The 26,210-nt window shown below is 51.8% G+C and overlaps 1 protein-coding gene across 6 annotated transcripts in view; it reads left to right on the forward strand.

Annotated features, from left to right (window-relative positions):
* Nucleotides 1–26,210, forward strand: part of mettl4 (methyltransferase like 4) — a 66,151-nt gene that overhangs the window by 15,455 nt on the left and 24,486 nt on the right. For 2 of the 6 annotated variants that reach the window (XM_041206320.1, XM_041206323.1), the window contains exon 2: nt 13,200–13,291. The exons of 2 other annotated variants lie outside the window; for them this stretch is intronic. The gene's annotated coding sequence lies outside the window, so the exon portion shown is untranslated. Of the gene's footprint in view, nt 1–13,116; nt 13,292–26,210 lie in introns of all 6 variants that reach the window. 2 more of the 6 variants (XM_041206324.1, XM_041206318.1) reach the window with 1 other exon arrangement.

Below are 26,210 nucleotides of genomic sequence, written 5' to 3' on the forward strand. Positions count from 1 at the left end.
ACTTGCGGTGATCACTCTTACCGATATTGTCATGGACCAGATGCATCTGTGGCATGCAGGTTGGAGGATGAGGTCAAGTATGTTTTTCCCTCTTATTGGTTCCCTCACCACCTGCTGCAGACCCAGTCTAGCAGCCATGTCCTTTAAGACTTAGCTAGCTCAATCAGTAGTGGTGCCACCGAGCTGCTATTGGTGATGGACATTGACGTCCCCCACCCAGAGTACATTCTGCGCCCTTGCCACCCTCAGCGCTTCCTCCAAGTGGTGTTCAACATGGAGGAGCACTGATTCATCAGCTGAAGGGTGAAAAGTACACAGTAATTAGCAGGAGGTTTCCTTGCCCATGTTTGACTTGATGCCATGAGACTCCACAGGGCCCAGAGTCGATGTTGAGGACTCTCAGGGCAACTCCCTCCCGACTGTATACCACTGTTCCGCTGTGTCTGCTGGGTCTGTCCTGCCGGTGGTACAGGGCATCCCAGTAATGGCAATGGAAGAGTCTGGGACATTATCTGTAAGGTATGATTCCGTGAGTATGACTATGTCAGGCTGTTACTTGACTAGTCTGTGAGACAGCCATTGGCACAAGCCCCCAGATGTTTGAGAGCCGGACTTTGCAGAGTGGATAGGGCTGAGTTTGCCGTTGTTGTTTCTGGTGCCGAAGTTGACGCCAGGTGGTCTGTCATGTTTCTTTCCTTATTGTCTTGTTTTTAGCAGTTTTATACAACTGTGTGGCTTGATCGGCCATTTCAGAGGCAGTTAAGAGTCATTGCTGTGGGTCTGGAGTCACATGTAGGCCAGACCAGGTAAGAACAGCAGGTTTCCTTCCCTAAAGGACATTAGTGAACCAGAAGGGTTTTCCTGACAATTGACAGTGGTTTTATGGTCATCATTAGACTTTTAATTCCAGATTTTTATTGAATTCAAATTTCACCACCTGCCATGGTGGGATTTGAACCCGGGTCAAACCCTGGCGCTCTCAATTACCAGTCCAGTGACAATACCACTACGCCACTGCCTCCCCAATTTGCACACAGCGAGTTCATGCAAAAGACAATTCAATAATGATCAGATCATCTGCTTTAGTAACGTGAGTTGAAGGATGAATATTGCCCAGGACACCACGGAGAACTTTTCTGCCTTTTTTTGAAGTAGTGTCATGGGATCTTTTATGTCCGCTTGAGAAGGCAGATGCTGCATCAGTTTAACATCTCATCCAAAAGACAGCATATCTGCCAGTGCAACAATTCTTCAGTATTGCACTGGGAGTGTCGGCCTAGATTTTGTGTTCAAGTCTCTGCAGTGGAAAATAAAGGCCCTCCATTATTTATCTTCCTCTCTTCCTTGGGTGAAGTGCATGACTCTCACTGTACAATGCCTGGAGGTATAGACGCAGCCATTTCCAGTCGCTCCCAAACAAGTCCCATCACTCTCATCCAAGACCCGGCACTCAAAACCGAATTCCATCACCCCAAAGCTCCCTTTTGGGGAATACCCCCCAAAGGGTTTGTAACCCTTTGCAAGAGATTAATGCCACAATTAATGCATACCACCAAATCTCTGACCTGCAAATGTTTGACAACTCAAAATGGTGAAGTTTCACTTCCCAACAAGGAGCATAAAAATTTATACCTCCCCTCAAAGATATCACAATTGTTAAAAATAATTGCACAGAACTAGCACCTACCTGCTGGCTGTCCGGTTTGGAGGGGTGGGGGGGGGGGGGGGGGGGGGGGGGGGGGGGGGGGGGGGGGGGGGGGGGGGGGGGGGGGGGGGGGGTGGGGGGGGGTGGTGGCGGGTGCGTGGCGTTGGGAGGGTCAAGTTCTTGCTCTGTTTTTCTGTCACAAAGTGCTAAAACTCAAACCATGAAAACCTCGTCTGGGAGACAGCTGAAAGAATCAGTAAAGCCAGAAGTGAGATAGGCTGTAACTAAGCCCCCAACTCATTTACATACAAACTTTGCAGCAAACGACCACATCCTGGAGATCGTGATTGTGCGCACCCTACCAAACATTTCCACACAGACTGCAAACATGTATCCCAACCTACAACCATGTGTGTCCTTGCTCCTTCACACCTTTGACTGTGCAGACGTCATTTGGGCAAACTGTAAGCTCTCCTCCTTCCCTGCACACCGAACCCACACGTACCATCGCGCATTGAGAATTTTGCAAATTCTGAATTTACCCTGAAGCTTGATGGATTCAGAACCAGCATACAATCATTATCGAACACTTCCTCTCAGCTTGACCCCTATGTGTCGGGGGATAAGTCCCAGATCTCAAGTGCAGACAAACTGATCAGGAAAATCCAACTTTGATTCCCATTGTTTTACAACGCCAACAGCTTGCATTTATATAGCATCTTTAATAGAGTAAAACAACTCGAGGAGCATCACAGAAGTGCTATCAAATAAAATTTGACACTGAACCACATATTAGAGTTGCTTGGTCAAAAGCCCTCTACTTTTTATTATCATATGTTCCACGTCCAAGTCTAAATCATTTCATCTATAATTAAAACGAATGCATATGAATTACGAGCTGGTGTAGGCCATTTGGCCCCTCAAGCCTGCTCTGCCATTCAATAAGATCATGGCTGATCTGATTGTAACCTCAACCACACATTCCTGCCTACCCCCGATAACCTTTCACCCCCTTGTTAATCAAGAATCTATTTAGCTCTGCCTTAAAATATTCAAAGACTCTGCTTCCACCGCCTTTTGAGGAAGAGAGTTTCAAAGAGTCACTACCCTCAAGAGAAAAAATTTCTCATCTCTGTCTTAGATGAGCAACCCCTTATTGTTAAACAGTGACCCCTAGTTCTGGATTCTCCCACAAGAGGAAACATCCTCTCCACATCCACCCTGTCAAGACCTCTCAGGATCTTAAAGGTTTCAATTAAGTCGCCTCTTACTCTGCTAAATTCATGTGGATACAAGCCTAACCTGTCCAACCTTTCCTCAAGACAACCCGCTCATTCCTGGTAGTAGTCTGGTAAACCTTCTCTGAACTGCTTCTAATGCATTTACATCTTCCCTTAAATAAGGAGACCAGTACTGTACACAATACTCCAGATGTGGTCTCTCCAGTGCCCTGTACAACTGAAGCACAAACTCAATACTTTTGTAATCAATTCCCCTCACAATAAATGATAACATTCTATTAGCTTTGCTAATTACTTGCTGTACCTGCATACTAACCTTTTGTGATACATGCACTTGGTCACACAGATTCCCCTGAATCTCAGAGCTCTTCAATCTCTCACCATTTAGACAATAAGCTTTTTTTATTCTTCCTGCCAAAATGAACAATTTCACATTTGCCCACATTATACTCTATTTGCCAGATCTTTGCCCACTCACTTAACCTATGTCACTTTGTAGCCTTCTTATGTCCTCTTCACAATCTACTTTCCTACCTATCTTTGTGTCATCAGCAAATTTAGCAACCATTCATTTGGTCCCTTCGTCCAAGTCATTTATATAAATGGTAAAAAGTTGAGGCCCCAGCACTGATCCCTGTGGCACACTGCTCATCACTTCCTGCCAACCAGAAAAAGACCCATTTATGCCAGCTTTCTGCTTCCTGTGAGCTACCCTTTATCCACAGCACGTGACTCCTTCAAAGAACTCCAATGAATTGGTTAAGCATGATTTCCCTTTCACAAAACCTTGTTGACTGCTTGATTGCCTTGAATTTTTCCAAGCATCCTGCTATAAAATCTTTAATAATAGTTTCTAACATTTTCCCTATGACCGATGTTAGGCTAACTGGCTTGTAGTTTCCTGCTTTCTGTCTCCCTTTTTGAATAAAGGAGTTACATTTTCTATTTTCCAATCTAATGGAACCTTCCCTGAATCTAGGGAATTTTGGAAAATTAAAACCAATGCATCAACCATCTCACCAGCCACTTCTTTCAAGACCTTAGGGTGAAGTCCATCTGGACCTGGGGATTTGTCAGCCCACACCCCCAACAATTTGCTCATTACCACTTCCCAGGTGATTGTAATTTTCTTGAGTTCCTCCCTCCCTTTCATTTCCTGATTTACAGCTAATTCCTTGACATTACTTGTGTCCTCTATAGTGAAGACCGAAGCAAAATACCTATTTAATTCATCTGCCATCTCTCTACTTTCCATTATCAGTTCCCCATACGCACTTTCTATACAACCAATGCTCGCTTTGTTAACTCTTTTCTTATTTAAATATCTATAGAAACACGTACTATCTTTGTACTACTAGCTAGCTTTCTCTTGTACTCTAATTTTTCTCTCCTTATTAATCTTTTTGTCATTCTTTGCTGTTCTTTATGTAATTATATGCTTTTTCTTTAAGTTTGATACACTAATTTTTTTAATTAACCATGGACAGTGGGCCCTCTCCTTGGAACTTTTCTTTCTCATTGGAATGTACATATTCTGTGCATTCTGAAATATCCCTTTAAATGTCTACCACTGAACCTCTATTGATCTATCCCTTAACCTAATTTGCCAGTTCACTTTAGCTAGCTCTGCTTTCATCCTCTCATAATTGCCCTTATTTAAGTTTAAAATAATAGCCTTGGACACACTTGTTCCTCCCTCAAACTGAAGTTCAATCATGTTATGATCACTGCTATCTAGGTGGTGCCTTCAATGTGAGGTTATCGATTAATCCCATCTCATTGCTCAATACCAGGTCTAGTATAGCCTGCTGTCTGGTCGGCTGCAGAACGTGTTATTCTACGAAACTATTCTATGAAGTCATCCACATTACCTTTGCCCATATGATTTTTCCAGTCTATATGTAAATTAAAATCCCCCATGATCATTGCTATACCTTTCTGACAAGCTCCCATTATCTCTTTTTTTTTATACTCTGACCTACCATGTAGTTACAATTAGGGGGCCTGTTCACCACTCCCAGAAGTGACTTCTTCCCTTTATAATTTCTCATCTCAACCCAAGCCGCTTCTACATCCTAGTTTCCTGAACTTAGGTAATCCCTCTCTAATGTGCTAATACCATCATTAATTAATAGAGCCACCCCTCCACCTTTTCCTAACTTCCTGTCCTTCCTAAATGGCTTGTACCCTTCAGTATTCACGTCCCAATCTATGTCATTCTGTAGCTATGTCTCTGTAATGGCTATCAGATCATACCTATTTATTTCTATTTGCACTGTTTTGTTTCGAATGCTATGTGCCTATAGATACAGAGCCTTTAGTTTTGTCCTTTCATTATTTTTGTAACATTTCACCTTATCTGCTGAGTTGCACTTAAATTTGTACTCTGTCCCTTCCTGTCATGGTCTGTTTATCATTCCCCATATTAATACCTTTCTCTCTTGCTTTGAGAACTTAAATTGACCTATCACTATGTCCAGCTGAGCCATGGTGGATAGGACGTTGGCCTCTGAGTCAGAAGGTTCAGAATCAGAATCATAGAATCTTAATGGCACAGAAGGAGGCCATTCGGCCCATCATGTCTGCACCAGCTCTCCAAATGAGCATTATGATCTAGTGCCATTGCCCTGCCTTTTCCCCGTATCCTTGCACATTAGATGATTATTTGATTAGAAACAATGTCCTCTTGAATGCCTCGATTGAACCTGCCTCCACAACACTTCCCGGGCAGTGCATTCCAGACCCGAACCACTCGTTGTGTGATAAAGTTTTTTCTAACATCACACTTGTTTCTTTTGCAAATCACTTTAAATCTGTGCCCTCTCGTTCTTGATCCTGTTACAAGTGGGAATGGCTTCTCCCTTCCTACTCTGTCCAGCCCCCTCATGATTTTGAGCATCTCTATCAAATCTCCTCTCAGCCTTCTTCTCTCCAAGGAGAACAGTCCCAATCTCTCCAATCTAGACCCATAGCTGAAGTTTCTCATCTCTGGAACCATTCTTGTAAACCTCTTCTGCACTCTCTCCAATGTGTTCACATCCTTCCTATGATATGGTGCCCAGAACTGTACACAATGTTCCAGCTCAGGTCTAACAAGTGTCTTAAATAAATTCAGCATAACCTCCCTGCTCTTGTACTCTATGCCCCTATTAATAAAGCCCAGGATACTATATGCTTTATTAACTGCTCTCTCCACCTTTCCTGTCACCATCAATGATCTATGCACATAGACACCTAAGTCTGTTCCTGTACCCCCCTTCAGAATTTCACCCCTTATTTTATATTGTCTGTCCATGTTCTTCCTATCAAAATGCATCACCTCACACTTCTCTGTATTGAACTTCGTCTGCCAACTATCTGCCCACTCCACCAACTTGTCTATGTCCTCTTGAAGTTCCACACCGTACTCCTCGCAATTTAAAAAACTCCCAGACTTCGTATCATCTGCAAACTTTGAAATTGTCCCCTGCACACCAAGATCTAGATCATTAATATATATCAGGAAAAGCAAAGGTCCCAATACCGACCCTTGGGGAACTCCACTACAAACCTTCCTCCAGCCTGAAAAATATCTATCTGAAAAATATCTCTGCTTCCTACTTTTCAGCCAATTTTGTATCCAAGGTTGTGGGTTCAAGCCCCACTCCAGGGGCTTCAGCTCAAAATCTAGGCTGAGTTTCCATGTCAGTCATGAGAGAGTGCTGCACTGTTACAGGTGTTGTCTTTCCGCTGAAATGTTAAATCAAGGCCCCTGCCTGCCTCCCTCAGTCAGATGTAAAAGATCCCATTGGCTGCTGTTACTATTACCACAGTAACTACACAGCTGTAAAGTGCTTTGGCAGCTTCTGAAATTGTGAATGTTGTTTTATAAATGCAAGATTTTCTTTCAATTCCAACCAACAAAATTCCAAGACTATTTTACCCATAGCAATAAACTTCCAACCTGTCTGTTTGTTCTGTGTTGCTACATTTGCTCTTTTACCAAGTGCCTGAATTTTTCAAATAGTTCTCTAGTGAGCTACCTTCTGAAGATCCAAGTACACTTGCCTTATGGTAATCTCTTTACCTGAACAGCTAATTGCTTCTTCAGAAAACAAATTAATCAGATACAACTTGCCTTTAGCAAACCTGAAATGGCCATCTAATTGCCCCTTGTCCTGCTAAGTGCTAGTCTGATCTTGAATCATGGATTTTAAGAGTTTGCCCACGATGAAGATCAGACTAACTGGTTTATAGTAACCCCGTTTGTGCCCCTCTCCCTCCCTTAATAAGAGAGAAATCATTTCTGGGGGAATCCAGAACAAGTGTTAAAATTAGAAATAGACCTTTCAAGGGTGATATCAGGAAGCAGCTTTTCATACAAAGAATTGTAGGAATCTGAAACTCTATCAAAAAGCTGTTACGGCTGGGGATCAATTGAAAATTTCAAAATGAGATGAATAGATTTTTGTAACATGGGTATCAAGGACAATAGATGACTTTAAGATACAGATCAACCATGATTTAGTTGAATGACAGAACAGATGCGAGGGCTGAATGGTCTCTTCTTGTTCCTACGTTCCCTGAGCACCAACGTTACATTTACTTCCCTCCCGTCCTTCTTCGACTTGCATAATTTGATAAGGACTGAAAAAACTGTGATCAAGCTGGTTAGAGTGAAGAAAATTAATGTTTTTTTAAGTTCCTCTTTAAAGATGATAATCTGATTCAAAACAAAACCTCATTTCTCACTAGGGAAACAAATGCTCCCTTATCACAGATCTCTATAGTTAAAGAATGTTAAAAAAGGTCCAACTGAATTTCTAAGAACATCCATAAGTAAACAAGAACCATTAAATGCCTTCCCCATGCTCCCCCACTTCCCTTCTACACATTGCCTGATGTACCCAATTCATTCTTTCCCCAATTGTTCCAAACAAAAATATGCGAAGTAAAGAACTCACATTTCTATCACTTCTTTCAGATGTCAGATTATCTCAAAGCAATTTACAGCCAATGAGGTACTTCTTTGAAGTGTAACCGTTGTTGTATTGTCAGAAACTAGCAGCCAAGCTTCCACAAACAGCAATGTGATAATGTCCAGATCATCTCTCTGGTGATGTTGGCGGTGGGCTAAATATTGGTCAGGATACCAGGGAGAACTCCCCTCCTCTTCCTTTAAAATTGTGCTTGGGATATTTTGTACTCACAGAAGAGACCACTATTTAACATCTCATCTAAAAGAAGGCACTTTTGACAGTACAACATTCCCTCAGTACTGGTATAAGAATGTCAGCCTCGATCATGAAGTCAAGTCCTGTACTGGGCTTGAACCAATGATCTGCTGACTCAAAGATGTGAATGCAACCCATTTGAACTATAACTAACGCAACTGAAGAGTTTCAATAGTTTGGCAGGTACAGCCAACCTACCACGCATGACACTGAACCTTGTACAATTGCCAATCCATGCCAAGTTGGTTGATGCTTGTCCACGGGTTCTGACGAGGAAGGAGGCATCGTGCACTCACTGCCATCTATGCACAACATATTGGAAAGGGTTGTCAGGCAGTGTTAGGATCCGCTGAGCTATGAAGACCCTTGTCAAACCAACCACCATAGAAGCTGCCTGACGCTTCCCCTCTAGATCACATAAGAATGATTACCACTCAGATGAGATACCAAAGATGCACCTGTGGGAATGTACCTCACCCAGATGTCAAGTCTAGCATTACTTCACAAATCTGGCCAGAAGTGAAGCCAAAAGTCAGTCAGAGGCTTAATCTTATTAAAATATGACTGAAATTTCACTTTGCAAAAGAACTGAAGGATTCAGCAATGAATTGACAGAATTGAGACAAACCCATGGTAAGTGGAAAAAAATGTTTTGATTGGGAGGAAGGAACCTTGACCAGGTCATCAGGAGAACTCCAAATCTCCAACACCAACCTGCAACAACAGAACATGTGCAAGCAGCTTTCCTCATTGGAGTCAGTCTAGTCTACATTAGAGTGGAGTTTGAATCTATAGCATTCAGAGGCAAGGATATCACCAACTGAGCCGAGCAGATACAGGGTTGCTGACAGAGGTTCATTAGACTGTTAGACCACCATCTTCTCTCAACTCCCACTTACCTGCCAGTGTACATGGGGTTTTAGCCAAAGGAAATCTTGTGCCAGCAGTACACTCGCCTCCAACATTGTGTTTGAGCTGTTTGTGTTCAAGTCATGAGCTGCCGGTGCCTGGGCACCTCTAATGCCAACTCATTAGATGCACTGACACAGTGATATGGCCTAGTACAGCATAGAAACGTTCAGCCTAACTAGTCAATGCTGGTGTTTGGGCTCCACGGGAACCTCCTCCAACCCCTTCTTCATATCAGCCTATCTACACACCTTCTATTTTGTTGCCTCCACTTGTATTTATCAATGCTGATCTACTTCCAGGTAAATGATTTTTGAAATGCTTGCCAGATATGAAGTGGGAGACACGATCTGCAAAGAGTTGCATGGAGGAAAGAAGGAAACCAATAAAACCACACACACAGGTCCAGCCTGTGCAAGCAGCTTGCTCACCTGCGGTTTGAAGCAATGCATTTAAACCATGACATCAACTCCCCTTAAATGGATAATGCTGCTTTGTTCATGCGGGGATCTTGTCTGCTAGTCTGGGCTGGGGGGCTCCTGGATCTCCCTCTCCCCTCCTCCTGCAACTGCTTTCATTGTGTTTGTCTCTCCGCTCACCATCCCAAACATTTCATGGAAACCCCAGGGGAGATAATCCAATGCAGCCAGGGTCACCATGGAAACCCCAATTGTTGCATCATGTCATGATTGACAGGGCATTGGGAGAGCAACCTGATCCTCAATGCAGTGCAATACACAATTAAGTAATTAAGTACAGACAAGAGACTGCTTCAGAAAGTTAGCCTGTTCTCAGCCCAGAACTTAAGATACTAATGGAATACAAAAAGTTAATGCTGATATCAAATTAAATGGGCCAAAGGGCACAAACTGATACAAAAGCATGTTCAGAGCTGGTGTCAGGAAGCACTTAGTATAAAGAGTGAACCTTGTCCTCCTGCTAAAGACTCAATGGGAGCAAAGTCTCTGCAATGGGAGAGGGACTAGGCTTCATTGCAACAATGAGACGAGTGGCCTCCTCATCTTTAATTTTGTGGGTTTTAGGATAAGTGACTAAAAGCTTGATTAAAAAGGTTGATTGTAAGGAGTGCCTCAAAGATCAAAAGATTTTGGGAGGGAAATCCAGAGGTTGGGGCCAGTGGTGGGTTGAAGAGAATCAGGGATGTGCAAGAACCATAGTGGGAGGATAGCCGAGATCTTGGAGGGCTGTGGGGCTGGTGGAGGTTACAGAGATAGGAAGGGGTGAAGTCGTGGATGGATTTGAATATGAGGATGAGAATTTTAAAATTGAGGTGTTGCCAGACAGGGAGTGAATATAGGACAGTGAGCACAGGAGTGATAAAACAGTGCTCGAAATCAAACAGAAGTGCCCCAATCCACAGCAATCTAATCATTCCACACGAACGTACAAACACAGGCACGCCTATTATAAATCCCTTCATAGCAGAACCATGAGTCACCATGTGCAGCAGGCTCCAGAAGAACTGAACATGCTGCTAATTGTTAGCTTCTGATGACATACAGACAGGATACTTTCTTATAAACCTACATCTCAACTCCTTGTTTGTGCTTCACTATGTATCACTACTAGGTCCCTTATTGTTTGTGGTATATATCAATGATTTGGACTTACGTAAGGGGATTGATTTAAGAAGTTTGCAGATGATAGAAAAATTGCCTTTGTGGCTTTTAGTGAGGAAGAGCTGTGGACTGCAGGAAGATGTCAATGGACTGGTCAGGTGGATAGAAAAAAGGCAAATGGAGTTCAATCCTGAGTGTAAGATAATTAATTTGCAAAGGCCAACAAGGCTAGTGAATATACAATAACCGGTAAAATATTGAGAAGTATAGAGGAACAGAGGGAGCTTGGAGTACATGTCCAGTGATCCCTTAAGGTAGCAGGACAGGTAAGATAAAGTGGCTAAGAAGACAAACAAGATACTTTTATTCATTAGCTGAGGAATAGAATATAAGAGCAGGGAGGTTATACTAGAGCTGTATAAAACATTAGTTAGGCCACATACAGTTCTGGTCACTGCATTAAGGAAGCATGTGATCACACTTCAGAAGGTACAGAGGAGATTTATGAGGTTGTTGCCAGGACTGAAGAATTTTAGCTCTGAGGAGAGTTTGGATAGACCGGGGTTGTTTTCTTTGGAACAGAGAAGGCTAAGGAGAGATTTAATTGAGGTGTGTGAAATTATGAGGGGCCTAGGTAGAGTGGTAGGAGGGATCTATTTCCCTTAGCAGAGATAAAATAGATTTAAAGCAATTGGTAGAAAGATTAAAAAGGAATTGAAGTTTTTTTTTACCCAGAGAGGAATCGGAGTCTGAAATGGTGGTAGTGGCAGAAATCCTCATCGCATTTAAAATATACTCAGATATATATGAAAAAGACTCGCATTTACTCAGCACCTTTCACAACCTCAGGACGTCCCAAAATGCTTTACAGCCATGAAGTGTAATCACCGTTGTAATGTCAGAATTTGTGCACAGCAAGCTCCCACAAACAGCAATGTTCTTGGAAGTGCCATAATCTACAGAGCTATGAACCCAAGAGCTGGAAGGTGGGTTTAGGCTGGATAGCACTTTTTCAGCTAGCACAGACACTATGGGTCAAATGGTCTCCTTTTTCGTTGTACATTTTTTATGTTTCTGATTGAAGTCTGGTGACACAACCAATTCTCATCATGCTGGATGCCAGAAAGTGCCTAATGTTTGAACTAATAAATGCAGTGGTGTTTACTGTAGAAATTAAAAAGTTCCTCTGATGGCTTAGTTGTCTACTACATGCCGTAGCTCAGAGGGGTGTACTCTTGCCCGGGTCAGAAAATCATGGCTTCAACTTTCACCTGCAAGGCCTTGAGCACACTCCAACATTGTACTGAGGAAATGCTGCACTGTTGGAAGCGCTATCTTTCAGATAAGAATTAAACCGGGGACCCTTCTGTCCTCTCAGGCAGATGTGAAAGATCCCATGGCACTATTCAAAGTAGTGTAGAGGAGCTCTCCCAGTGTCCTGGCCAATTTCCTCAGGATGTCCGAAAGACAATCTGACAATGAACTACTTTTTTTGAAGTGTGGTCATTGTTGTAGTGTAGGGAATTCAGCAGCAAATTTTCACATAGCAAGGTTCCACAAACAGCAATGAGATAATGCCCAGATTTTTTTTTTAAAGATTTTGACTGAGGGATAAATATTAGTCAGTGTTGTCTAGGATTTCAAAGTGTATTAGTCAAATCTTTATGTTCACTTGTTTGCTTCCAAACTGCAAAAAGTCCAGAGAGTTAAAAGATTCGGATACAATGGAACCTTAATAGTGGAGGAAATGTCGTAAGACATTCCATAGGTATAGAGATGGAGACAAGGAGTGTTGATATTCACTTATAAAACAGCTTTAAAATAGAAAACATCCTGAGATATTGGGGGGAGGGGAATGCAAAAAAAATTATTAGAGATAAAGGAACAGACATGGTGGGTAAGATGACCAAAAGTATGGGTGGAAAGATGGATTTCAAGAAGGTTTTCAGAGAGGCAGAGGCAGATCCAGAGATTAGGGCAAGGCAGCGATAGACTCTTCCATCAATGGTGGGGTGAAGGGAGGGGTGGGAATGCCTAACATGCCATTCACAGTTGGAGGACTAAGCATTTCAGGAGCTAATAAAAAGCTAGAAGTTATATAGAGATGGGAAATGGTGAGATCCTGAAGGGATCTGAAGATATGGGCAGACGATTATAAATTCAAGACTCCGGAGAACATGGAGTGAATGTTGATCAGGAGGATGGGTGTTGAGTGAATAAGACTTAGTGCAGGACAGGAAGCTAGTTCGGACAATTTGAGGTTTATATAGGATGGAAAACATTAAGGAAAATGATAACAAACCTGGGTATTATGGAAGGTAGGAGGATATTGGTGTTGGGAGGGGCAGGTGTGCCTAGCATGCCATAGTCGGAGAACTAGGATTACAGGAATGGATACCGAGCTAGAAGAGCTTATATAAAGAGAGAAATACACAGTAAGTCTGGCAGCATCTGTGGAAAGAAACAGAGTTAACTTTTCAGGTGATGACCTTGCATCAGAAACGTTAACTCTGTTTCTCTCTTCACAGATGCTGCCTGACCTGCTGAAGATTTCCAACATTGTTTTTATTTCAGATTTCCAGTATCAGCAGTATTTTGCTTTTATATAAAGGTAGGATGTGGTGACGTCATGGAGAGACTTGAAGACAGGGCAGTGGACTCCTTCTGCATGTCTTTGCCCCACCAAATTCCATCAGATAATTGGTAAGGCAGAAAATGGAAAGATCCAGAAGAGGAGAGCTCATCCGTGCAGAAACACACTAAAATCCCATGATAACATTTAACTGTTTAATATTTCCATGGTTTCTGCTTTCCCTGGCTCATGCAGAAACTCATTATATATCTCATCACTCATTGGGTGAGGAACTTTCTTGAATAATTTGACACTAGGGTCAATTACTTGTAGTTAACAGGTCCATGCCAAATGGTACAATTGGAGGTGATAAATTAAGAGCCATGCACAGTATTGAACTGTATTGGCTCAGGAGAAATATTTCCTATTAGGACACTAACTGAGTCTAGGAACAATGCTCAACTTTTAAAAAAATAAAATAATGTTATAATGTTCTCCATTCATCTTTCAAATTACATAAAATTTACAGCACAGAAACAGGCCATTCAGCCCACAGAAGCCTCCAAGCTTCACAAGGGCCATCTCCACTCCCCGTGTCAGCAGAACCTTCTATTCTTTTCCTCCACATGCACTTAGCCAGCTTCCCCTTCAATGTGTCCATGCTATTCGCTTCAACAACCCATGTGGTAGTGAGTTCCACATCCACTTAGTTTCCCTCTCGCTTCATCTTGTACCGAATTTCAGAGGAACAACAATGGGTGTTAATTGGCAGACAAATAAAAACAAAAACAAGGAGGGGCTGAACTATGACCCCAGTCATTACACAAGGTTCATATCCTAGAGATGCAAACATACTTTTAACTTCTTTCCAGCAAAGAGATGCAGCCATATGCCCTTATGTGTATGTAAATGGCTAATAGAGGTTAATACTTCCCAGTAAACAGTTCTCCCATTTAATAAATTTTGAAGAGATGCACAGAAATCCTTCTGACAGATTCACAATACTGTTGCAATTAGAAACCAAACCACATAATTCATCAACCCACACACCCACAGCATTCTCCTAAAGTGGCATAGCTGAGCAACGAGTCACTGTGTTTACAGCCTATTAACTGTACAAAGTCAGCAGAGGTCTAACTGTAGACACAGAATGTACACTTAAATATGTTATATGTATATGCATAAGATGCTACTCATTGTCACTAGTTACATATATAATACCTGTACAACATAGACACTTCTACATTTTACCAGCTGCATTGATAGGATTGAGACGGCAGAGAGTTCCAGAGCAGGGTGATGAGTCACCATGTTTACCAAGGATTCAGCTCACTCAGATATTGCAAACATGTTGGGCTAGAGCTAGACCTGAATATCCATTACAATAGCAGAGAACGAGGGATCAAAAGTTTACCATACACACAAAGCATGTCACTCTGCACTTTATTAAACTTTTCGCCTATGTAGACTGCTTAGGTGAAAACTACAGATAAAATATAAATCTATTAATTTACAGACATGTCAGATCATTTAACTCTCAGGCCTGGATGAGTTGGGACGCTGGAACTTGCTTCCTTACACTTCTGGGTTGTGATTGGTTCCTGCGAAGTGACTGACACATGAATGGCACAGACCAATCTGAAAGTCAGGACTTACTCTGCATTCTTTGGTTCATGAATATAGGTCATAACCAGAAAGAACAGATATCATAATTGGTAAAAGAACCCGAGAGTAGATGAGCAGAATTTTTTTTCATGCAGTTTTTCACTGCTCACTTTCTCACCCAGTACCCAGACCCTCTCCTAGTGCCTTTCTCTCACCCAGTCCCCCAGTGACCAGTTTCTCACCCAATCTCCCAGTGCCCAGTCTCTTGCACAGTGCTCAGATTATTGGAGTCTCTCTCCCAGTGTCAGTCTCCCAATGCTCTCTCTCCTCGTGTTGCTTTCTCCCCTGCTGCCTTTTCCCTGTTGCTGTCTTCCAGTGCCCTTCCTTACCCTCAGTGCCTGGTCTCTCTTTCTCCCACTGCCCATTCTCTTTCAGTGCCTGTGCTCTCTCCCAGTACCCACAGTCCCTTCCAATGCCCAATCTCCTAGTGTCTCTCTCCCAGTGCATATTTTCTCAGTTCACACTCGCTCTTTTCCAGTACCCGTGTTTCCACCTAGAGCCTGCTCTAACGGTGCCTACGTTCTGTCCAAATGTCCCATCTCCCAGTGCCCACTCTTTTTTCAAATATCTACTCTTTTGCAGTGCTCAATCTCCCAATGTCTGCTCTCTCCCATTGCCCAGTCCTCCAGTGCCTGCTCTCTTCCATTACTCACTCCCAATGCCTGTTTCCTTTCCCATTGCCTACCCTCCAAGTGCCCAGTCTTGCCCTCTCAGTGCCCATTATCTCCCATTGCTCACTCCCAGTGCCTGCATTCTCTGTGCCCTCTCTCTCTCTCCCAGTACCTGCTCTCAATTTCAGTGCCCGCACTCTTCCCCAGTCCTAGTGCCCATGCTCTCCCCCAGTCCTAGTGCCTGCTCTCTCTCTCCCAGTTACAGCATTCTCTCCCAGTATCTGCTAGCTCTGTCTCCCCCAGTGCCAGTTCTCTCATGAACGCTCCCAGTGCCTGTTATCTCTCTCTCCAAGTGCCCGCTCTCTCTTTCCTAGTGCCTGCTCTCCAAGTGTCTACTGTCTCTCCTCTCTCCTCCCCCCAGTGCCTGCTTTATCCAGTGCCGCTCTCTCCTTCCCTGTGCTTCCTATCTCCTGGTGCTCATGCTCTCTCCCAGTCCCAATGCCCACCCATTCTCTCCTTCTCCCAGTACCTGCTCTCTCCCAGTGCCCACTCAGTCACCCAGCCCCAGTGCCCACTTTCCCTCCCCCAGACCCCATGCCCTCAGTGCCCACTTTCTCTCTCAGTCCATGCCCATGGCCTCTCCCCCTGTGCTCACTCTCTCTCTCCCCCCAAGTGCCAATCTCTCCCTGTGCCCCTCTCCCCAAATGTCCCACTTCCGTCTTCCCCCAAAGCCCCCTCTCTCTGTCCCCCAGTGCCCCCTCTCTCTTTCTTCCCCAGTGCCCCCTCTTTCTCCCCCAGTTACCAGTCTCTCTCTCTTTCTCCCCAGCACCCGTCTCCCTCTTTCTCCCCCTGTGCCCCCCTCTCTCTTTCTCCCCAAGTGTGCTCTCTACACCCCAGTGCCCACCACTCTCTGCCACAGTGGCCACTCTGCCCCCACTGCCTGGTCCCTCTCTCCCCACCCAGTGCCCTCTCTCTCCCTCCCGCCCTTCTCCCAGTGCCCTCTCCCCAAGTGCCCACTATCTCTCTCTTCCCCAGTGTCCACTCTCTCTCTCTCTCCCTTCCCCAGTGCCCGCTTTCTTTCTCTCTCCCTTCCCCAGTGTCCACTCTCTTTCTCTCTGTCCCTTCCCCACTGCCCGCTCTCTCTTTCTTCCGTCCTAGGGCCCACTCTCTCTCAATTCCCACTCACTCACTTTCTCCCAGAGCCCACTCACTCTCTCCATTTCCCAGTGCTAACTCACTCTCCCAGTGCTCTCTCCCAGAGCGCACTCTCTGTGCCCCACTCTCTCTCACTTCCCCAGTGACAACTCTCTACCAGTGCCAAATCTCTGTGCCCACTCTATTGCTCCGAGTGCACACTAGCTCTTACTCCCAGTGCTTCTCTCTCTACCCCAGTGCTCACTCTCCCTCTAAGCCCAGTGCCCATTTTCTCTCTACCCCCAGTGCCCACACACTCTCCCACCCAATGATCACTCTCTCTCCCCCCTACCCCCTCTTTCCCAGCGTCCACTCTCTCTCTCTCCCAGTGCCCCTATCTCGGTCCCAGTGCCCGTCCTATTTCTCGCTTCCCCAGTGCCCGTCCTATCTCTCGCTTCCCCAGTGCCCGCTCTCCCAATCCCTGCTCATTCCCCCATTGCCCATTCTTACCAAGGCCCCCTCTCTCTTTTCCAGTGCCCACTTTTGTCCTCTTTCCCAGTGCTCGCCCTCTTTCTCACAGTGCCCACCCCCTCTGTGCCCGCCCACTCTCCCTTTCACAGTGCCCACCTTCAGTGCACACTCTCTATCATCTCCCTCCCAGTCCGTGTCTCCCAGTCCCAACCATCTGCAGTGCCCACTTTCTTTCCCAGTGCCCGCTCTCTCTCTTTCCCAGTGCCCACTCGCTCTCTCTCTTTCCCAGTGCCCACTCGCTCTCTCTCTTTCCCAGTGCCCACTCGCTCTCTCTCTTTCCCAGTGCCCAATCGCTCTCTCTCTTTCCCAGTGCCCACTCGCTCTCTCTCTTTCCCAGTGCCCACTCGCTCTCTCTCTTTCCCAGTGCCCACTCGCTCTCTCTTTCCCAGTGCCCACTCGCTCTCTCTCTTTCCCAGTGCCCACTCGCTCTCTCTCTTTCCCAGTGCCCACTCTTTTTTCTCTTTCCCAGTGCGCGCCCTCTCGCTCTCTTTGCCAGTGCCCGCCCTCTCGCTCTCTTTCCCAGTGCCCGCCCTCTCGCTTTCTTTGCCAGTGCCCGCCCTCTCGCTTTCTTTGCCAGTGCCCGCCCTCTCGCTTTCTTTGCCAGTGCCCGCCCTCTCGCTCTCTTTGCCAGTGCCCGCCCTCTCGCTCTCTTTGCCAGTGCCCGTCCTCTCGCTCTCTTTGCCAGTGCCCGTCCTCTCGCTCTTTCCTAGTGCCCACTTTCTTTCCCAGTGCACTCTCCATCTTTCTTTCCCAGTACGCTCGCTTTCTCTTTCTTTCCCCGTGCGCTCTCTCTCTCTTTCTTGCCCCATGTGCTCTCTCTCTCTTTCTGTCTCCCAGTGTACTGTCTCTCCCCGCCCCAATGCCCACTCTCTCTCACCCAGCGCACTCACTCTCTCTCTCTCTCTCTCTCGCTCCCAGCGCGCTCCCGCTCTCGGGCCCAGCGCCCGCACTCGCGTTCCCAGCGCCCGCTCCCTCGCTCTCCCTTTCCCAGTGCCCGCTGTTTCTTATTGCACACTCTCGTTCTCTTTCCCAGTGCTCACTCTCTCACTCTTTTAGTACCCACTTTCTTTCCCAGTTTACCCTCTCGCTGTCTTTCCCAGTGCATTTTCTCTCTCCCTCGCTCCCGGCCCGTTCTCATCGCTCGCTCCCGTGCCCGGCGCGCTCTCATCCTTCGCTGCAGCTCCTGGCATGCTCTCATCCCTCGCTGCAGCTCCCGGCACGTTCTCATCCCTCGTTCCCAGTGCGCTCTCATCCCTCGCTCCAGCTCCCGGCATGCTCTCATCTCTCACTCCCGGCGCGCTCTCATCCCTCGCTCCAGCTCCCGGTGCACTCTCCCTCCCTCCCTTCCCGGCGCGCTCTCTCTCTTCCTCCCTCCCCGGTGCGCTGTCTCTCCCTCCCTCGATCCCCGGCGCGCGCTCTCTCTCTCACCCTCCCTCGCTCCCCGGTGCGCTCTCTCTCTCACCCTCCCTCACTCCCCAGCGCGCTCTCTCTCTCCCTCCCTCGCTCCCCGGCGCGCGCACTCCCTCCCTTTCTCCCCGGCGCCCGCTGTCTCCCTCCCTTGCTCCCTGGCGCCCGCTCTCGCTCTCTTGCTCTGCCAGCGCCCGCTCTTGCTGTCTCGCTCTGCCAGCGCCCGCCCTCTCGCTCTCTTTGCCAGTGCCCATTTTCTTTCCCAGTGCATTCTCCGTCTTTCTTTCCCAGTGCTCTCTCTCTCTGTCTCCATGTGCTCTTTCCCAGTGCACTGTCTCTCCCCGCCCCAATGCCCACTCTCTCTCACCCAGTGCATTCTCTCTCTCTCTCGCTCCCAGCGCGCACTCTCTCTCCTTCCCAGTGCTCGCTCTCTCCCTATCCTTCCCAGTGCCCGCTCTCCCCCTCTCCTCCCCACTGCCCGCTCCCCCTCTCCTTCCCACTGCCCGCTCCCCCTCTCCTTCCCACTGCCCGCTCCCCCTCTCGCTCCTTTTGCCAGTCCCCGCCCTCTCGCTCCTTTTGCCCGTGCCCGCCCTCTCGCTCCTTTTGCCCATGCTCCCCCTCTCTTTGCCAGTGCTCCCCCCTCTCGCTCTTTGCCAGTGCTCCCCTTCTCGCGCTCTTTGCCAGTGCTCCCCTTCTCGCGCTCTTTGCCAGTGCTCCCCTTCTCGCGCTCTTTGCCAGTGCCCCCTTCTCGCGCTCTTTGCCAGTGCTCCGCCCCCTCGCTCTCTTTGCCAGTGCCCGCCCCCTCGCTCTTTGCCAGTGCCCGCCCCCTCGCTCTTTGCCAGTGCCCGCCCCCTCGCTCTCTTTGCCAGTGCCCGCCCCTCGCTCTCTTTGCCAGTGCCCGCCCCCTCGCTCTCTTTGCCAGTGCCCGCCCCCTCGCTCTCTTTGCCAGTGCCCGCCCCCTCGCTCTCTTTGCCAGTGCCCGCCCCTCGCTCTCTTTGCCAGTGCACGCCCCCTCGCTCTCTTTGCCAGTGCCCGCCCCCTCGCTCTTTGCCAGTGCCCGCCCCCTCGCTCTCTTTGCCAGTGCCCGCCCCTCGCTCTCTTTGCCAGTGCCCGCCCTCTCGCTCTTTGCCAGTGCCCGCCCTCTCGCTCTTTCCTAGTGCCCACTTTCTTTCCCAGTGCATTCTCTATCTTTCTTTCCCAGTGCACACTCTCTCTCTTCCAGTGCTTTCTCTCTCTCTTTCCTTCCCCGTGCGCTCTCTCTCTGTCTCCCAGTGCACTGTCTCTCCCCGCCCCAATTCCCACTCTCTCTCATCCAGTGCACTCTCTCTCGCTCCCAGCGCGCTCCCGCTCTCGGGCCCAGCGCCCGCTCTCTCACTCTCCCTTTCCCAGTGCCCGCTCTTTCTAATTGCACACTCTTGTTCTCTTTCCCGGTGCTCACTCTCTCACTCTTTTAGTACCCACTTTCTTTCCCAGTTTACCCTCTCGCTGTCTTTCCCAGTGCATTTTCTCTCTCCCTCGCTCCCGGCCCGCTCTCATCGCTCGCTCCCGTGCCCGGCGCGCTCTCATCCCTCGCTGCAGCTCCTGGCACGCTCTCATCCCTCGCTGCAGCTCCCGGCGCGTTCTCATCCCTCGTTCGCAGTGCGCTCTCATCCCTCGCTCCCGGTGCGCTCTCTCCCTCGCTCCCGGCGCGCTCTCATCCCTCGCTCCAGCTCCCGGCGTGCTCTCATCCCTCACTCCCGGTGCGCTCTCATCCCTCGCTCCAGCTCCCGGCGCACTCTCCCTCCCTCCCCGGCGCGCTCTCTCTCCTTCCCTCCCCGGCGCGCTCGCTCTCCTTCCCTCGCTCCCAGCGCGCTCGCTCTCCTTCCCTCGCTCCCCGGCGCGCTCGCTCTCCTTCCCTCGCTCCCCGGCGCGCTCTCTCTCTCTCCCTCATTCCCCGGCACGCTCTCTCTCTCTCCCTCCCTCGTTCCCTGGCGCGTCCTCTCTCTCTCTCTCTCCCTCCCTCGCTCCCCGGCGCGCTCTCTCTCTTACCCTCCCTCACTCCCCGGCGCGCTCTCTCTCTCTCCCTCCCTCACTCCCCGGCGCGCTCTCTCTCTCTCTCCCTCCCTCGATCCCCAGCGCGCGCTCTCTCTCTCACCCTCCCTCGCTCCCCGGTGCGCTCTCTCTCTCACCCTCCCTCACTCCCCGGCGCGCTCTCTCTCTCTCCCTCCCTCACTCCCCGGCGCGCTCTCTCTCTCTCTCTCCCTCCCTCGCTCCCCGGTGCACTCTCTCTTACCCTCCCTCACTCCCCGGCACGCTCTCTCTCCCTCCCTTGCTCCCCGGCGCGCGCTCTCCCTCCCTTTCTCCCCGGCGCCCGCGCTCTCCCTCCCTTGCTCCCCGGCGCCCGCTCTCGCTCTCTCCCTCTGCCAGCGCCCGCTCTCGCTCTCTCCCTCTGCCAGCGCCCGCTCTCGCTCTCTTTGCCAGCGCCCGCCCTCTCGCTCTCTTTGCCAGTGCCCATTTTCTTTCCCAGTGCATTCTCCGTCTTTCTTTCCCAGTGCTCTCTCTCTCTGTCTCCATGTGCTCTTTCCCAGTGCACTGTCTCTCCCCCCCCCCCCAATGCCCACTCTCTCTCTCTCTCTCACTCCCAGCGCGCACTCTCTCTCCTTCTCAGTGCTCGCTCTCTCCCTCTCCTTCCCAGTGCTCGCTCTCCCCCTCTCCTTCCCAGTGCCCGCTCTCCCCCTCTCCTTCCCAGTGCCCGCTCCCCCTCTCCTTCCCACTGCCCGCTCCCCCTCTCCTTCCCACTGCCCGCTCCCCCTCTCGATCCTTTTGCCAGTCCCCGCCCTCTCGCTCCTTTTGCCCGTGCCCGCCCTCTCGCTCCTTTTGCCCATGCTCCCCCCTCGCTCTCTTTGCCAGTGCTCCCCCCTCTCGCTCTTTGCCAGTGCTCCCCTTCTCGCGCTCTTTGCCAGTGCCCCCTTCTCGCGCTCTTTGCCAGTGCTCCGCCCCTTCGCTCTCTTTGCCAGTGCCCGCCCCCTCGCTCTCTTTGCCAGTGCCCGCCCCCTCGCTCTCTTTGCCAGTGCCCGCCCCCTCGCTCTTTGCCAGTGCCCGCCCCCTCGCTCTTTGCCAGTGCCCGCCCCCTCGCTCTTTGCCAGTGCCCGCCCCCTCGCTCTTTGCCAGTGCCCGCCCCCTCGCTCTTTGCCAGTGCCCGCCCCCTCGCTCTCTCTGCCAGTGCCCGCCCCCTCGCTCTCTTTGCCAGTGCCCGCCCCCTCACTCTCTTTGCCAGTGCCCGCCCCCTCGCTCTCTTTGCCAGTGCCCGCCCTCCCGCTCTTTGCCAGTGCCTGCCCTCTCGCTCTTTCCTAGTGCCCACTTTCTTTCCCAGTGCATTCTCTATCTTTCTTTCCCAGTGCACACTCTCTCTCTTCTAGTGCTCTCTCTCTTTCCTTCCCCGTGCGCTCTCTCTCTGTCTCCCAGTGCACTGTCTCTCCCCGCCCCAATTCCCACTCTCTCTCATCCAGTGCACTCTCTCTCGCTCCCAGCGCGCTCCCGCTCTCGGGCCCAGCGCCCGCTCTCTCGCTCTCCCTTTCCCAGTGCCCGCTCTTTCTAATTGCACACTCTTGTTCTCTTTCCCAGTGCTCACTCTCTCACTCTTTTAGTACCCACTTTCTTTCCCAGTTTACCCTCTCGCTGTCTTTCCCAGTGCATTTTCTCTCTCCCTCGCTCCCGGCCCGCTCTCATCGCTCGCTCCCGTGCCCGGCGCGCTCTCATCCCTCGCTGCAGCTCCCGGCGCGTTCTCATCCCTCGTTCCCAGTGTGCTCTCATCCCTCGCTCCCGGTGCGCTCTCTCCCTCGCTCCCGGCGTGCTCTCATCCCTCGCTCCAGCTCCCGGCGTGCTCTCATCCCTCACTCCCGGCGCGCTCTCATCCCTCGCTCCAGCTCCCGGCGCACTCTCCCTCCCTCCCCGGCGCGCTCTCTCTCCTTCCCTCGCTCCCAGCGCGCTCGCTCTCCTTCCCTCGCTCCCAGCGCGCTCGCTCTCCTTCCCTCGCTCCCCGGCGCGCTCGCTCTCCTTCCCTCGCTCCCCGGCGCGCTCTCTCTCTCTCCCTCGCTCCCCGGCGCGCTCGCTCTCCTTCCCTCGCTCCCCGGCGCGCTCGCTCTCCTTCCCTCGCTCCCCGGCGCGCTCTCTCTCTCTCCCTCGCTCCCCGCGCGCTCTCTCTCTCTCCCTCCCTCGTTCCCCGGCGCGCTCTCTCTCTCTCTCTCTCCCTCCCTCGCTCCCCGGCGCGCTCTCTCTCTCTCCCTCCCTCGCTCCCCGGCGCACTCTCTCTCTCTCTCCCTCCCTCGATCCCCGGCGCGCGCGCTCTCTCTCACCCTCCCTCACTCCCCGGTGCGCTCTCTCTCTTACCCGCCCTTACCCCCCGGCGCGCTCTCTCTCTCTCCCTCCCTCATTCCCCGGCGCACTCTCTCTCTCTCTCCCTCCCTCGATCCCCGGCGCGCGCTCTCTCTCTCACCCTCCCTCGCTCCCCGGTGCGCTCTCTCTCTTACCCTCCCTCACTCCCCGGCGCGCTCTCTCTCTCTCCCTCCCTCACTCCCCGGCGCGCTCTCTCTCTCTCTCTCCCTCCCTCGCTCCCCGGTGCACTCTCTCTCTTACCCTCCCTCACTCCCCGGCACACTTTCTCTCCCTCCCTTGCTCCCCGACGCGCGCTCTCCCTCCCTTTCTCCCCGGCGCCCGCGCTCTCCCTCCCTTGCTCCCCGGCGCCCGCTCTCTCCCTCTGCCAGCGCCCGCTCTCGCTCTCTCCCTCTGCCAGCGCCCGCTCTCGCTCTCTCCCTCTGCCAGCGCCCGCCCTCTCGCTCTCTTTGCCAGCGCCCGCCCTCTCGCTCTCTTTGCCAGTGCCCATTTTCTTTCCCAGTGCATTCTCCGTCTTTCTTTCCCAGTGCTCTCTCTCTCTGTCTCCATGTGCTCTTTCCCAGTGCACTGTCTCTCCCCCCCACAATGCCCACTCTCTCTCACCCAGTGCATTCTCTCTCTCTCTCTCACTCCCAGCGCGCACTCTCTCTCCTTCCCAGTGCCCACTCTCCCTCTCTCCTTCCCAGTGCACACTCTCCCCCTCTCCTTCCCAGTGCCCGCTCTCCCTCTCCTTCCCAGTGCCCGCTCTCCCCCTCTCCTTCCCACTGCCCGCTCCCCCACTCCTTCCCACTGCCCGCTCCCCCTATCCTTCCCACTGCCTGCTCCCCCTCTCGCTCCTTTTGCCAGTGCCCGCCCTCTCGCTCCTTTTGCCAGTGCCCGCCCTCTCGCTCCTTTTGCCAGTGCCCGCCCTCTCGCTCTCTTTACCAGTGCTCCCCCTCTCGCTCTCTTTACCAGTGCTCCCCCTCTCGCTCTCTTTACCAGTGCTCCCCCTCTCGCTCTCTTTACCAGTGCTCCCCCTCTCGCTCTCTTTGCCAGTGCTCCCCCCTCGCGCTCTTTGCCAGTGCTCCCCCCTCGCGCTCTTTGCCAGTGCTCCCCTTCTCGCGCTCTTTGCCAGTGCTCCCCCTCTCGCGCTCTTTGCCAGTGCTCCCCTTCTCGCGCTCTTTGCCAGTGCTCCCCTTCTCGCGCTCTTTGCCAGTGCTCCCCTTCTCGCTCTCTTTGCCAGTGCTCCGCCCCCTCGCTCTCTTTGCCAGTGCTCCGCCCCCTCGCTCTCTTTGCCAGTGCCCGCCCCCTCGCTCTCTTTGCCAGTGCCCGCCCCCTCGCTCTCTTTGCCAGTGCCCGCCCCCTCGCTCTCTTTGCCAGTGCCCGCCCCCTCGCTCTCTTTGCCAGTGCCCGCCCCCTCGCTCTCTTTGCCAGTGCTCGCCCCCTCGCTCTCTTTGCCAGTGCCCGCCCTCTCGCTGTTTGCCAGTGCCCGCCCTCTCGCTCTCTTTGCCAGTGCCCGCTCTCTTTGCCAGTGCCCGCCCTCTCGCTCTCTTTGCCAGTGCCCGCTCTCTTTGCCAGTGCCCACCCTCTCGCTCTCTTTGCCAGTGCCCGCCCTCTCGCTCTCTTTGCCAGTGCCCGCCCTCTCGCTCTTTGCCAGTGCCCGTCCTCTCGCTGTTTCCTAGTGCCCACTTTCTTTCCCAGTGCATTCTCTATCTTTCTTTCCCAGTGCACACTCTCTCTCTTCCAGTGCTCTCTCTCTCTCTTTCTTTCCCCGTGCGCTCTCTCTCTCTGTCTCCCAGTGCACTGTCTCTCCCCGCCCCAATGCCCACTCTCTCTCACCCAGTGCACTCTCTCTCACTCCCTGCGCACTCCCGCTCTCGGGCTCAGCGCCCGCTCTCGCGCTCCCAGCGCCCGGTCTCTCACTCTCCCTTTCCCAGTGCCCGCTCTTTCTTATTGCACACTCTTGTTCTCTTTCCCAGTGCTCACTCTCTCACTCTTTTAATACCCACTTTCTTTCCCAGTTTACCCTCTCGCTGTTTTTCCCAGTGCATTTTCTCTCTCCCTCGCTCCCGGCCCGCTCTCATCGCTCGCTCCCGTGCCCGGCGTGCTCTCATCCCTCGCTGCAGCTCCTGGCACGCTCTTATCCCTCGCTGCAGCTCCCGGCGCGTTCTCATCCCTCGCTCCCGGTGCGCTCTCATCCCTCGCTCCCGGTGCGCTCTCATCCCTCGCTCCCGGTGCGCTCTCATCCCTCGCTCCCGGTGCGCTCTCATCCCTCGCTCCCGGTGCGCTCTCATCCCTCGCTCCCGGTGCGCTCTCATCCCTCGCTCCCGGTGCGCTCTCATCCCTCGCTCCCGGTGCGCTCTCATCCCTCGCTCCCGGCGCGCTCTCATCCCTCGCTCCAGCTCCCGGCGCGCTCTCATCCCTCACTCCCGGCGCACTCTCATCCCTCACTCCAGCTCCCGGCGCACTCTCCCTCCCTCCCTCCCTCCCCGGCGTGCTCTCTTTCCCTCCCTCCCCGGTGCGCTGTCTCTGCCTCCCTCGATCCCCGGCGCGCGCTCTCTCTCTCTCACCCTCCCTCGCTCCCCGGTGCGCTCTCTCTCTCTCTCACCGTCCCTCACTCCCCGGCGCTTTCTCTCTCACCCTCCCTCACTCCCCGGCGCGCTCTCTCTCCCTCCCTCGCTCCCCGGCACGCTCTCTCTCCCTCCCTCGCTCCCCGGCGTGCTCTCTCTCCCTCCCTCGCTCCCCGGCGCGCTCTCTTTCCCTCCCTCGCTCCCTGGCGCGTGCTCTCTCCCTCCCTCGCTCCCTGGCGCGCGCGCTCTCTCCCTCCCTCGCTCCCCGGCGCGCGCTCTGTCCCTCCCTCGCTCCCCGGCGCGCGCTCTCTCCCTCCCTCGCTCCCCGGCGCGCGCTCTCTCCCTCCCTTGTTCCCCGGCGCGCTCTCTCTCCCTCCCTCGCTCCCCGGCGCGCGCTCTCTCGCTCCCCGGCGCGCGCTCTCTCGCTCCCCGGCGCGCGCTCTCTCGCTCCCCGGCGCGCGCTCTCTCGCTCCCCGGCGCGCGCTCTCTCGCTCCCCGGCGCGCGCTCTCTCGCTCCCCGGCGCGCGCTCTCTCGCTCCCCAGCGCGCTTTCTCTCGCTCCCCGGCGCGATCTCTCTCGCTCCCCGGCGCTCTCTCGCTCCCCGGCGTGCTCTCTCTCGCTCTCTCGCTCCCCGGCGCGCTCTCTCTCGCTCTCTCGCTCCCCGGCGCGCTCTCTCTCCCTCCCTCGCTCCCCGGCGCGCGCTCTCTCCCTCCCTCGCTCCCCGGCGCGCTCTCTCTCCCTCCCTCGCTCCCCGGCGCGCTCTCTCTCCCTCCCTCGCTCCC

This window comes from Carcharodon carcharias, chromosome 15 (genome assembly GCF_017639515.1).
Source record: "Carcharodon carcharias isolate sCarCar2 chromosome 15, sCarCar2.pri, whole genome shotgun sequence".
Lineage (NCBI taxonomy): Eukaryota > Metazoa > Chordata > Chondrichthyes > Lamniformes > Lamnidae > Carcharodon > Carcharodon carcharias.